The sequence below is a fragment of the Hyperoodon ampullatus genome (genome assembly GCF_949752795.1).
Source record: "Hyperoodon ampullatus genome assembly, chromosome: 6".
NCBI lineage: Eukaryota > Metazoa > Chordata > Mammalia > Artiodactyla > Ziphiidae > Hyperoodon > Hyperoodon ampullatus.
Window position 1 is genome coordinate 1,117,733 of NC_136919.1, and position 12,774 is coordinate 1,130,506.

A 12,774-nucleotide genomic window follows, 5' to 3' on the forward strand; every position below is an offset into this window, starting at 1 on the left:
GGCCCTGGACTCCTCCCTCCCTCCCGGGCTCTCCCTCAGGTGCCCCTGCAGCCCCTTACCCAGTCCTCCTGGAACTCGGGCTCCAGGGGACCCTGAGCAGACTGGGGTTGAGTGGGGGCTTGGGCCTGGCCCAGCTGCAGAGGAGCCAGGGCACGATTTCAGGGCCCAGGAAGTGGGTGCCTGGGCAGCTGCTGGGCCCGGCAGGTGGAGGAGGGGTCCCCCTGAGAGGCCTATTGATGGGGACACCTGGCATCAGCCCCCCAAGGGCCGATGATTCACCTTTTGCCAGGTCCAGGTAGGGATGGGCCATTGCCGGCATCTCCTGCAAGACTTCTGCCCCTTTCTTCCCTTCCCCTGGGGCTGTGCAGGACGGAGGCTGGGGACGGGAGCAAGAGGGGGCATCCCACAGGCACCAGGAACCCCTCTGTGCCCTCTGCACCTCTCCGCTCTGCTCTGAGCTTGGCCCTGTGTGTGGTCAGCAGTGCCGGCTGTGCCATCTCTGCCCTCCTGGTGGTGGGTATGTGCTGGACATGGGGGTGGTGAGGCTCCTCCTGGCACCCACTGAGCGCTGAGTTGCCCAGTCCTGGCAGACCAGGCGCTGCTCCCTGGGTCTCAGGGGGACAGGCAGGTGGGGGTCTGAGAGGACCTGTCCCTGACCCGGGAGGGCAGGGTGCCTGCCCTGAGCCCGGGAGCCAGACCCTGGCCTCTCAGGAGCCCACTCCCAGCCCTGGCACCAGGAGAGACCCCCAGGAGGCTGACCTGGGGTCCCCGCCTTAGGTTCCTCCCTGTCTCTGGGCCCATCGCAGAAGCTGGCAGCTCTGGATGTGGCTGGGCTCAGGCCTTCCGTGGGCCTGGCGGGCACGTGAGCTGCAGACATGGCTGCTCAGCAGTCAGCAGAGCTGAGGCTGCAGTTTCCCTGGAGCCCAAGGCCCAGGCATGAGGGGGGATGGGCCTCTGCCCGGGAGGGAAGCTGCTGGGCTACAAGGACGCCGGGAGTTGGCCTGGACCTTGAGAGGTCACTGATGCCATTCCCCTGCTTCTGGCCCAGCAGGTCAGAGACAAGCCTGGGCCCAGGCCTAGGCTTGATCTCCTTGGGGGGCAGTGACGGGTCCCAGTCCCCAGGCAGTGTCCCCCAGAGATGGTTGGCCCTTCAGAGCTGAGGCTCTCCCAATACCTGGTGGCCTCTCGCTGACCGGTGGCTAATGGAGTGTCTGCTGGTCTTGGATGGGGGACTCACAGGGACCTCATGGACCCCACCTACTTGCTGCCTGGCCATCAGTGCCCCCAGCCTGCGGGAAGGGGCTTGAGGGAGCACTGAGCTGGTGGGCAGGGGAGGCCCCACCGGACCCCACCTCACCCTTCAGGCCTGTCCCCCGCCCTCCAGAGGTGGCTCACAGCCCCGGAGGTCACCCCATCCAGGATGCTCCTCCCATGGGGGGATCCCCAACCAGTAGATTTTAAGTAGAAGAGGGGCGGCGCCCGGGGTCACCTAGAAGCTGCTAGACGGAATACTCCAGAAAATCACCGAAGGCCTCATCCCCTTTCCCTGCCCGCTTTCCCAGCGCCTGGACTGGTCCAGCCTCCAGGGCTGCCCTGGGAAAGACCCGAGGCAGCCCGGTGGAGAGATGGCCGAAGCGGAGAGTGGCCGTGCTCCCTGGTGGGGCACCGGGGCCGGAAGTGGGGGTGGGGTGCTGGGTCTGCAGCACGAGACCACCAGGGCTGGGTACCGACGGGGCAGCCAGCTCAGGGCTCCTCCGGGTGCAAGAAGCTCTCCACACCCCCGCCTGGGGTCCCCAGAGGATAGCTGCTCTGAAGTTTAAGGACTCAGACTCAGAGTGTCCCCGCATGAGGCCCTCTCTGAGTTTCTGCCCAGACCAGAGGGGCCCACTCTTCCCCCTGTGCTGGCCCGGCCTCTGTCTCTTCGTCCCCTCTCTGCTTTGGGTTGGCCAATGTCGACACCTGGTGATGACCACGTCTCCACCTGGCGTCTTCTTTCCCAGCCCAGGAGGTTGGACTGGTCCAGGAGCCAAAGCTGGGGGAGGGCCAGGGGGATGGGATGAAGCACTGCTGCCAGACCCCAAGGGGCCCAAGGATGGTCATGGCCAACCCGAGGCTCCTCCTGGCCAGCAGGAGCCCAGGGCCTCTGGCTGCCTCTGGAGAGGTAGAGGGGCTGCAGCATTCTGCCTTAGAGAGGGGCCTGGCAGGGCTGTGGGGAGAGCGGCCTGCCCCCGACCACGGCCCGCATGCCCCCAGCCTCCCACGGGTGTGACACTCTGGATTAGGGTGACCAGAGCAGGTGGCTTCCAGAAGCATCCAGCCCGGTGGGGGGTGGTTGGAGCTAAAGCGTGTCCCCTCACCTGTGGAAGGCTGGGTGCATGGTCTCTGGGTAGGAGGGGCCTGCGGGCACCACGTCTCCTGGGAGCATCCACGGATGGGCCCTCCTGAGTCACTGCGGCCAGGCTGGGCACCCCCTCCCCCCAAAAGGACCCCAAAGCCAGGACTGTTTCTTGTGGGGTCTTACTCATCCAGGGCCTCAGTGGAGTCTCCTGATTCTGGAAGTTTTCTCACCCCTGTGACTTGACCTTGTCAGGCTGGCCCAAGGCTCTGCAGGAGCTCCTGGTCCCGCCAGGGGAAGCAAGGCCACCCCTTGGGCCTGGACCTGAGGTCCTCGGACCTGGGCCTAAGTATTCTCCTGCGGTGGGCGCTCCTGCCTTTCACTCAGGGCCCAAGGTGACCCCTGGGGGGTGGGAACCACAGCTCTGAGCAGGGCCTGCAGCAGGGGGGCACCTAGCAGGGGTGGTGCTGGGCAGGGGTCACCTTGGCCAGGAGAGTGCCCAGCCCTTGGGGGGGTTGCCGGAGATAAGTGGGGACAAACGTCAGAGAGGACGCTCAGGCTGCCCGGCCTGGGCCTGCGACCCGGGGCTCTGGGTGCCGCCCGCAGTCCGCCCCGCAGCCCCAGGACGCCACTGTCATCGGGCAGTCCTGCCAGCCCATCCGTGCACCAAATGTTTATTCCTGCTGCGGGAGGGGTGAGCGGAACAGATGTGGCCTCGGGAGATGAGGCCCAGGCGAGGCCTCGACCGGCTGTGAGGATGGGGTCAGCCAAGGGCCAGGCTGGGACCCAGAGGGGGTGGGTCCGGCATTTCACGCGGGGCCGGCCTGGGCCATCTGAGAGCAGGGAGGCCGGGCAGAAACGGGGCGGGCGCTGGAGAGCGGGAGGCCTGGGGGGCAGGGAGGGAAAGGGGCAGGGCCTCTGGTTGCGCCCTCCTCACCTCGGTGGGCGCCGCCTGGGCCCCAGGAAGCCCCCAGCGCCCCAGCCTTCCTCACGGCCCCCTCAGACCTCGGGGTCGCACTCCTCTGAGGAGTGTGAGGACACTCGCTCTGTGAGGCCGGAGCGCGGGTCAGAGGGGCAGGGCCTGTTTGCAGCCCCCCTGCCCCAGCCCCAGCCCAGGCTCCTCAGGCGACGCCCGCGGGCCCCAGACTCACTGCAGAAGGAGCCGCCGGGCACAGAGGGCATGACGTGCCTGTGAGTGTGCGTGCACCCGAGGGCATCCTCCCTGTGCGCGCGTGTGCGTGTGTGGGTGTGTAAGTGGTATACGCTCATGCGTGAGCTCTGCGTGTGTGCGTGTGGTTATCACGTGCAAAGGGCCAGAGGCAGGAAACACCAGGGACGCTGGGAAACGCTCCTGAAGCGAGGGGACAGGGTGGCCCAGGGCAGGGGGACCTAGGTGGGGAGGAGGTGGCCCGGGGTGGGGGGACCGTGTGGAGGGGAGAAGGTGGTCGGAGCAGGGGCACCTGGAGGTCTGGGCAGAGGCAAAGGCGGTGCCTCAGCTCCAGGCTCCTGACGCAGTTAAGGAGGCCCAGGTCAGGGCCTCTCTCACCCGCTGGGTCTCTTCTGAGGCCCTGAACCTAATTGTGTCTTTGCAGCTTTAATCTTTCATTTCAGGACTGCCCCCTCCAGCCCCCCAGCACAAGTCCCACGGGGCTGTCCCCTCCTTCCCTTGGTCATGCAGACGGGCCCCTGTGAGTCCTCTCTGCCCTCAGGGTGACCCTCCCCTGCCCTGGCCTCCCCCATCTGACGAGCCGTTCCCCCTCAGTCCCCTCCTCCGTGCCCCTCGTCCAGGGCCGCCCTCGCTGTGCCCTTGCTTGGCTGCTGCCCTTGGGACCTTCTGCTGCTCGACGGGTCCTTCCTGGGACCCTCTTCCCGAGCCCCAGCCCCCAGCCTTGCTACCTGGGTCCTGATGACCTCCTTACCAGGTGGACCTGGGCCAGGACAGGCGTGTCTGAGGTCTGGTACCTGCCCCAGCTGGGCACACAGCCCCTCCTCAGTGGACACTGCCGCCCGGCCCCTGCACCGACCTTCCCGAGCCTCAGTTTCTCCATCTGTGCAGAGGCACTGAGATGTTCCCGCCTCACCGGTCCTCCGAGGGCTGTGGCCTAAGGCAGGGCTGGAGTCGGCCTGGGCCCGGCTGTGCTCGCCCTCCTTCCTCCTGTCCAGGTGGGTCCCGGGCCTTCCGCCCCAGATGCCCACTCGGCCCACCTTCTCCAGGCTGTGCCAGGGATAGACCTTGTGGTAAGGCCAGTTCGGGCCCCGGAGTGACTGAAGCCCCGGGAGATGTTCGGGGCCCTGGGCCTGGGTCTGCCACGCTCCCGACAGGATGATGCCACCCGCAAGGGTCCCAGGGGCTCCATTCTGAGTGAGGAGGCGGGAGGCCTGGGCAGCCGCTGGGCTGGCAGGTGGTGGAGGCGTGGCGGAGGGGCTGGCCTGGGAGCCCCTGTTAACAGGTTCACCTGCTGGCCGCCACCCCAGGGCAAGCTCACCTTCCTCCAAATCCAGGAAGGGTGAGGTTTTGCACCTTTGTCTCCTGGGTGCAACTGGGCCAGGGGGAGAGGTCCGAGAGTGAGCATCCAAGGAGGGCTTGGGGTGGGGAGGCTGTGAGGCCCCTCCTTGGACTTGGCCCAGCAAAGATCAAACAGTCGGTCCTTTTACCCATCCGGCCCCATTCTGGGCCCTGGCCCTAGAGGTGGGTGGGGCAGGGGCACCTGCTGAGACTGCCAGCTCATGGGGACGTGCCCCAGCCTGGCCTCCTTACACTCACGTCCCCCTGGCCCCCTGTATCCACTGTCCGAGCAGTCGCCACCCCACACTGGACATCAGGGTATCCTGGGCCAGGACACCTGCTGGGAGTGCACAGCCAGGCCCAGGGGGTCACGCAGGCACCTGAGCTGAGGGCCCACAGTGTGGAACCCATCCCCGCCTGCCCGGTCTGGGAGATGGCTGAGTCGTTCTCTGGTCCCGGGGCAGGTGGCTGGGCGGTGGAGAGGGAGGGCAGGGAGGGACAGAAAGTGTCAGTGCCAGGCTGGCCGGCCACTGACCCCGCTCCGCGCCCAGGTCCGGTCTGGGCCAGGGCCGCCTGAGGCCACCGCCGTGTTCGGCAGCCCCCGACCCCAGACCCGGGGAAGCAGGCAAACCTCTTCTTTCCCGGACACGGCGAGGTCCGCTGCCCCATGGTGGCTGCCGGCTGGCCACGGTGGTCCCCACCCTTCCACTCCCCGAGTCCTGAACGGGTGCCCCTGGGTGAGGTGGACCCGGCCAGGGGGTGACCCAGAGAGAACTCGGCCTGGCCACTGACCCTTGGCAGGGCAATTCTTGGGGGCCTGGGGGGATACAGGAGTTTCTGGGTTCAGGGCTTGGTGGCTGGACCCTGGGGCAGAGCCCCCCCACCCACAGAGCCCCGGCCCGTGATGTGCAGAACTGGCTCTCAGCATGGGACCTGCCCACAGAGGTGGCAGGCAGGTGGGGAGGGTGCAGGCTGGAGGGTCTGGGCACCTCCCTCTGGGCCTAGGGGGCTTCCGGACCCCCTAAGGCCTCGGGAGGGTATTCTCTCTCAGGGCTGAGCAGTCCAAAAGGTCCCCCGCACCCCGCCCGGAGCTCAGCCTGCATTGGCAGAATCAGAGCTTCTCACGGATCCTGGGTCTTTGCTTACACACCCAAGGCCCCCGCCCTCAGACACCCACTCCCAGGCCTGCTCTCCGGGAGCCTGCGATCCTCTCGGGAGCCGGGTCCCTGGGAATCCTGGCCTGCGTGCGAAGCTGTAGCCCCCCGGCTAGGGGCTGAGGGGCTCGGCCGTGCCCCAGGCAGGCCAGTTGCCTGAGCTAAGGGCACCCAGAGAGCTGGTAGACCCTCATTCCTGGTGTGTCTGGGAGCGTGTCTCTGGGAGAGATTAGCCTGTGATTTGGGGGCCAGAGGAAAGCGGGGTTGGGGGGCCCCATCCAGCCCCCGGGGGGCCCAAGTAGAACAAAGAGGTGGGGGGGCAAAGTCACTCCGCTGGAGCTGAGCCGTGACCCTCTTCCCCTGCCTGCGGACATCGGCGCTCCTGGCTCTTGCGCTTTTGGACCCAGACCAGGGTCTACACCTCCTCAGGTTCTCGGACTTGGACTGAATCGCACCCCCCGGTCTCCTGGGGCCCCAGCTTGCAGACGGCGGACCGTGGGGCTTCACGGCCTCATAACCACGTGAGCCCGTTCCTAGAATAGATTTCCCTCACAGGCATCTATACACGTATCCCATCGGTCCCGTTTCTCTGGAGAGCACACAGGGGCTTGTAGACATCCCCAGGGGGTGGCTGATTTCAGACCCTGGGGCTTGGGGGCTAAAGTGGGGGTGGGGCAGAGAGGAGGAGGCTGCTACCCGGAGGCGTGGGCCTCGGGGAGGGGGCAGCCTGGATGCTCTGAAGGGCCGTCCCATCAGCAGACCCAGAATTAGTAAAATAATAGAATATCAGGCAAACGTTGAGGTTCAGGAAAGACTAGTAACAGAGGTAGAAACCTGGGATGATTAATCAAGACACAGATCAACACAGCAGGAATGAAAAAAAAAGTCTACAGACATCCAAAGGGTAACGAGAGGAAACCTCCACAAAGAAATGGGGGATTTCCCAGCAAGCCCACCTAAGTGGATTCAAGAAGAAAAAGTCTGGGCTTCCCTGGTGGTGCAGTGGTTGAGAGTCTGCCTGCCGATGCAGGGGACACGGGTTCGTGCCCCGGTCCGGGAGGATCCCACATGCCGCGGAGCGGCTGGGCCCGTGAGCCATGGCCGCTGAGCCTGCGCGTCCGGAGCCTGTGCTCCGCAACGGGAGAGGCCACAAGAGTGAGAGGCCCGCATACCGCAAAAAAAAAAAAAAAAAAAGGAGAAAAAGTCTGAGCCGAAGCAGGATCCGTCGACAAATCTTCCCACTGCTGGACCACAATGCGATCCGTTTTCCTGGGGGGTCACTGACTCGCTGTGTCCTGCACGTGTGCAAAGTGTTTGAATGATAAGATTTTTTTACATAAACTGGAAATTTTAGACTAGTTTTAGATTTACAGAAGAATTGTGAAGGTTCCCATACACCCCCCACCCGGCTGCCCTGTTGTTAACATGTCACATTAGCATGGAACATTTGTCACGGTTAATGAACCAGTGTTGACACGTGATTAACCGAAGTCCGTGCTTTATCCCATTTCCTCAGTTTCCCCCAAATATCCTTTCCTGTCCCAGGACCCCATCCGGGAAGAGCACGACAGTCGATCGTCACGGCTTCTCAGGCTCTCTGGGCTGTGACAGTTTCTCAAATGGTCCTGGCTTTTGCTGACCTTGACAGTTTGGAGGCCTGGGCAGGGATTTTGTAGACCACCCCTCTGCTGGGATTTGGCAAAAAAAGCCGGGCGTGACTGTGGCTTAGATGAGACGGGAGTTTGTTTCTCTTTGATGTAAAAGCCCAGAGGTGGTGGCTGGGGCCCACGTGGGGCCTCAAGGCCCGCTGGCCCTCCAGCCGGTGTCACCACCGTGCATGGCCTCTGCCCCAGTTGCTGGCTCCACCAGCACCAAGGACAGGGGCGAGGGTGCCCCTCTCTCAGAAGGCTTCCGGGAAGATGCGAAGGTCACCACACGTCTGCTGTCTAGACTTAGCCGCGAGGCCAAGATCGGCTACCTGGGAAGCCGGGAATCGCAGTCTGCATTCCGCGTGGCTGTGTCACTGGCTCACGCTGAGCCCCACAGACAAGCAGGGGAGGCAGCTCGCACCCCTCCCCGAGGACGATAGCCACAGGCCCCGCGCCAGGCCCACACCCCCCCAGCCGCGTCCCGGCCCCTGGGTCTCGAGGAGCTTCTCAGTGCTGAGACCTGAAGCCTGAAGCCAAGGTGTCTCCTCCCGACAGCTGCCGATGTCCTGGTCAGAGCCTCCGTGTGTGGAAGAGGAGCAGGGGCCAGGCAGCCTCACTGGGAAGCGGCAGCGCTGACGGAGGCCCTGGCGCACAAGGGACCAGGACTGCTCTCTGGGGGGAAAGGAAGGGGCTGGCCCGGTAGCCCCTGGCGCTGGAGCCTGGAAGTTGCTCCCCGGCCACCGTCTTCTGTGGCCGACCTCCCCAGTCACCCACAGTCCAGCCACCGCACAGGCCCGGAGGCCAGGACGACCCTCCTCTCCTTCCACGTGAGGTCAGCGTCCTCTGGGCCTCGGCTCTGCGGCCCCCAGGTTCCAGGCTCTCCAGGGCACACCCTGACCCCCGGCTAGTCCGTGCCGGAGATCCGGGCAGACCCTCCCCGTCCAGCGGCCAGCTGGGTCCCCACACTGGGCGGAGGCAGAGGCCGGCCACCGTGGAGGGGGGGTCAGCAAGGGCCTGTTTCAGTGGCTCACAGATGAGATACCTGGGGGGACCCCGGGTTAGAGAGGGACAGTCAGCAGATCTCGAGGGGAGGGGGAGCGGGGATGTGGGGTGCTGGGGCTCCCGTGACCCGAGGCAGGAGCAGAAGGGAGACCTGCTACAGGTGGGGAAGGAGCCAGTGGGGTCCCAGGGGTGGTTGGAAACCCAGGCCTGGAGTCAGGACAGGGCTGCGGTCACAGGTGGTGACAGCATAGGGGGAGGGAGGGGCGGCTGGAGGCCTGTGCCTGGAGGCCCTGACACAGAGGAACCAGATTCGTTAGAGGCTGCAGAGAGGCGAGGCCAGAGGGGAAGCAGGAGGGCCGTAGGGTGAGGCCTGGGGGAGGAGACCGGCCACTGGGATCAGAGGTCAAGGGAGGCCACGGAGGTTACGGCCCAGAACGGGGCTTGTGGGCTGGCGGGACCCAGGCTCTGCCCACTCCTGGAGAGAGGCGCGTCCTTTCCTGTGTGAGAACCCTGGGCACCGCCCCCCGCTGTCCCAGAGCCACGGGGACAGTTGTGCGTGGGACTTTGCCTGGCCGTGGGGGAGGGAGGCTGAGAAGCTTGCTCAGCCCTAATGGAGGCTGGACTGGAAGATGGGGTCGGGACAGGTCAGGAGGGGAGGGGCCGAGAGGTGGGCAAAGCAGGGGCCTCACTGCCCAGGCTGCGTTCCCATGGCCGAGACCTGGGCTCAGGGCTCCGTCCAGCTCGGCCACAGCTGGCCCCTCAGCCCCGAGGTCCTCTGGGCATCAGGCAGGCCTGAGCTCAGTGGGGCCGTGGACCAGGGTCCCCGGCTGGAAGGATTAGGGAAGAGGTGGCATGGGCACCGGGCAGGGAGCCAAGTGGCGGGGCTGCAGGCGGCCGTGGTGGAGGGCGGGGCTGGCTGCCCTGCTGTCTGGCAGACGATGAAGTCGGGGTCTGCACGGCGGCCTCCAGCACCTCCTCACAGGCCCGGGCCTGAGCTCCCCGTGCCCTGCAGTGGGTCTGACCTCGCCCAGGGCACTGAAGACCCAGATCCAGGCCTGTAACAAGCGTCCAGAGCCAGACTTGGAGAAGGACGGGTATGGCAGGGGCCTAGGGAGGGGCTGCACCGGGCTCCCGGCAGGGCTGGCGGCGGGAGCACTGACTGTCTCTACAGCCTCAGAGTGAGCACAGCTCAGAGGGGCCGGCATGGACAAGGTCGCTGTCAGCAGACCCAGGGCGGCCTCCCCAGCCCACGGCTCCTGCCAGGCTCGGCAGCGCAGGCCCAGCCGGGGCCCCGCTGCTGGGGAGGGGCTGCTGGCCTGGGCTCCCTGGGGTGGCGTTAGGGGCTCTGCCTGCAGCCCCTGTGGCTCATCCTTGGCCCGGCTGGCAGCCCTCACAGGAAGCGCCGGGGAAGGCCACCATGTCCCCTATAGCACTACGAGCTGCACGCAGACGCGGCTTCCAGATCACAGCGCCCCATGTGGGCGACCACAGCACCTCTCTGAGTCCGGGCGGAGCGGGACCCTCATCTCTGCCCAGACGGGGGCTGGTCCTTTCTCCTTTCCTCCCGGGCTCGGAACCGAGTCCGTGTCAGTCCCCGTCCCCTACCTAGGTGTGGCCCGTGAGCCCCCTTCCCGGGGACACACCCACATGCACATCCCCACAAGCATGCACACACACACACCTAGGTGCTCACGGCCACTTGTTCTTCGCTCAGGGCTACCCGCGTCTGCAGCCCTGGCGTTCACGGCCCTCCATCCCTGCCCCGGCCCCTTCCCCTGGAGCGCGGCCGGCCCCCTCCCTCCCGCCCCTCCTCCTCTTCCCCTCCACCACCAGGTGGGGGGCACCTGTTGAAGGATGACGTGGCTCCTCCCCCAGCCAGGCAGGGGAGGGGTGGGTGTGGGGTGCCCCTCCCCCTCCCCAGGAATAAACAGGTCTGGGGGTTGGGGCTCTGAGCGTCGTGATCTGCAAAACGAGCACTGCAGGGTGAGAAGACGGGCCGCTCGCTCCCCACACACTGGCCTCGGCCACGCCCTGTCCCGGCCCCCCAGGGCTCAGCCACAACCGTCTCCAGATGGCCGGCTCTGGGCGGGGTCAGCTCCCTGCCCCGGAGCCACCCTACCCACTCGGCCCCGAGAAGAGCCAGGCCAGGGCAGGGTAGGCATGGAGGCTGCAGTGGCCTCCCAAGGGTCCCACCCCATGGCGCCATGGGACCCGGCGGCACAATGGGCACCAGCGTCCCCGAGCCCCAGGGGCCTTGTGGGAGGTGAGACCTGACACAGGCCCCAGAGACGCGGGGGAAGGTCGGTGTGGGGACCCCGAGATCGGGCCAGTCGGACAAGCCAGAGTGGGGTCTGCTTCTGGGACAGCCCTGGCCTTCCGCTGCCCTCCCCAGCCCAGACCCAGGGCCGCTGTGCCACTCAGCCTGGCCCTCCCCCGGGGACAGAGCCAGGGGACCCCGCCCGCGAGGTGCAGTTGCTCCGGGGAACATGTGCTGTCTAGGGTCTCAGAGGCCCAGTAACTGACGGAGTGGAAAAAACCTGACTCCCAGCTAATCCGCACAGACCTAAGAAATCCAATAACTTCCTTCAAAACAAAAGAGCTCCCGCCGGGGCATTCCTCCCTGAGCCTCGAGCATGCCACCCCGCGGGGAGATCCTTCCAAAGAGACACAAGAGACTGCGTGTCTCAGGTTGGAGGCCAGTGTGCACGTACGTGTGCACGTGCATCTGTGTGTGTGAACACGGCAGAGACGACGTTTCAGCGCCCACCCCTGCCCCCGCAACAGCCTGGGGAACCATAGCTTCCTCGCCGGGGGAGGGAGGTGGGCGGTCAGACCCTCCCCGTGGTCCTGCGGGCGCCCAGGCCTCTTGGTCCCAAGGCTGGTTCCACGGTGGCCGGAGCCCCTCCGCTCGAGCCCACTCCCGTTTCTAGTCTGCCCGGAGGACACCAGAGGTGGTCCCCAGGATGGCTGCCGCGAGGAGCCCTGGGTGCCCCTTGTCTTGCTGTCAGCCTCCGGTGGTGGGTGACACTGGACACCCTGACATCCAGGCCTGGGACAGTGCAGCCTGAGCTCTGGCCACCGGGCACCCTGGCCTCGCAAGCCTTCTCCAGCGAGGTCACCAGCGAGGAAAGAAGGGGTGTGATGGCTCTGGGGTGCCCCAGGGCAGGGGTCAGGAGGGCCCTGCCTGCTGGGCTGGTGGTGGGCCTGTTCTCCCTCCGGCTCCTGGGAACCGGTCGGCTGACAGGGGGGCGGGGCGGTGGGGGAGCCTGGCCTGTCAGCCCCCGCACTTCCCCTCTGTGCTGGGATCCAAGCCCCTCCGGCCTGGCTCCTTGGCCAGGTCAGAGGGCCTGCAGAGGTGGGTAGCTTGGTGGGGGCCCCTTTCCAGGCCGAGATTGGCCCTGGAGGCCTCACCCAGCCCAGGCCCCTGGGAACCTGCCCCATGGACCCCCCCGGAGGTGCACAGAGCCCCCTCCACACACGCGCTTCCCCTTCTCTCTTCCCAGCAGAGGCGTCTGGACTCCTCGGGAACTGGGAGGATGCATCTCCTGGTCCTCCCCGGGCCCCAGGGCGAACAGAGGGACTCCCCAGGTTACCCTGTCACACCTGGACTGGGTGGCCCCTCAGCACGTGGGACCCCCAGCCACGTGGCACCATCCTCCTCAGGGGTCCCGTGTCCTCACTGTCTGTGTCGGGGGGTCCACGGGGTGACTCTTCGGGAGCCAGACAACCAGGCCCAGGTTACCCTCTGAGCGGGGGCTACCGGGAAAGGTGCTTCCCCAGGGGCCAGAGCGGGCGCGAGGCCTCAGGACCCAGAACGGAGGGCAGAGGGCAGGGTGGGAGGGGCTCCAGCTCAGCTCTGCACCCACAGGTCCTGCTCCCCAGGGCCCACCACTCAGGACCCCATCACCCGGGCCCACCTTCTCCCTACATTCCACTTCCAGGAAACAGGCAGCGTCAGCTCTGGAAGCGCCCAGGGGGCTGGTCCTGGGCCCAGCAGGCCCAGATGGTGATGGGGGCTTTGGGGCCAGGATGAAGAGACTTGATCCAGCCGCCCACAGGGCCTAAGGCCACGGTTCAGGGCCCACAGCGGGGGCCGCACGGCTCCAGCCAGCAGCCCCCCGGGTCCCA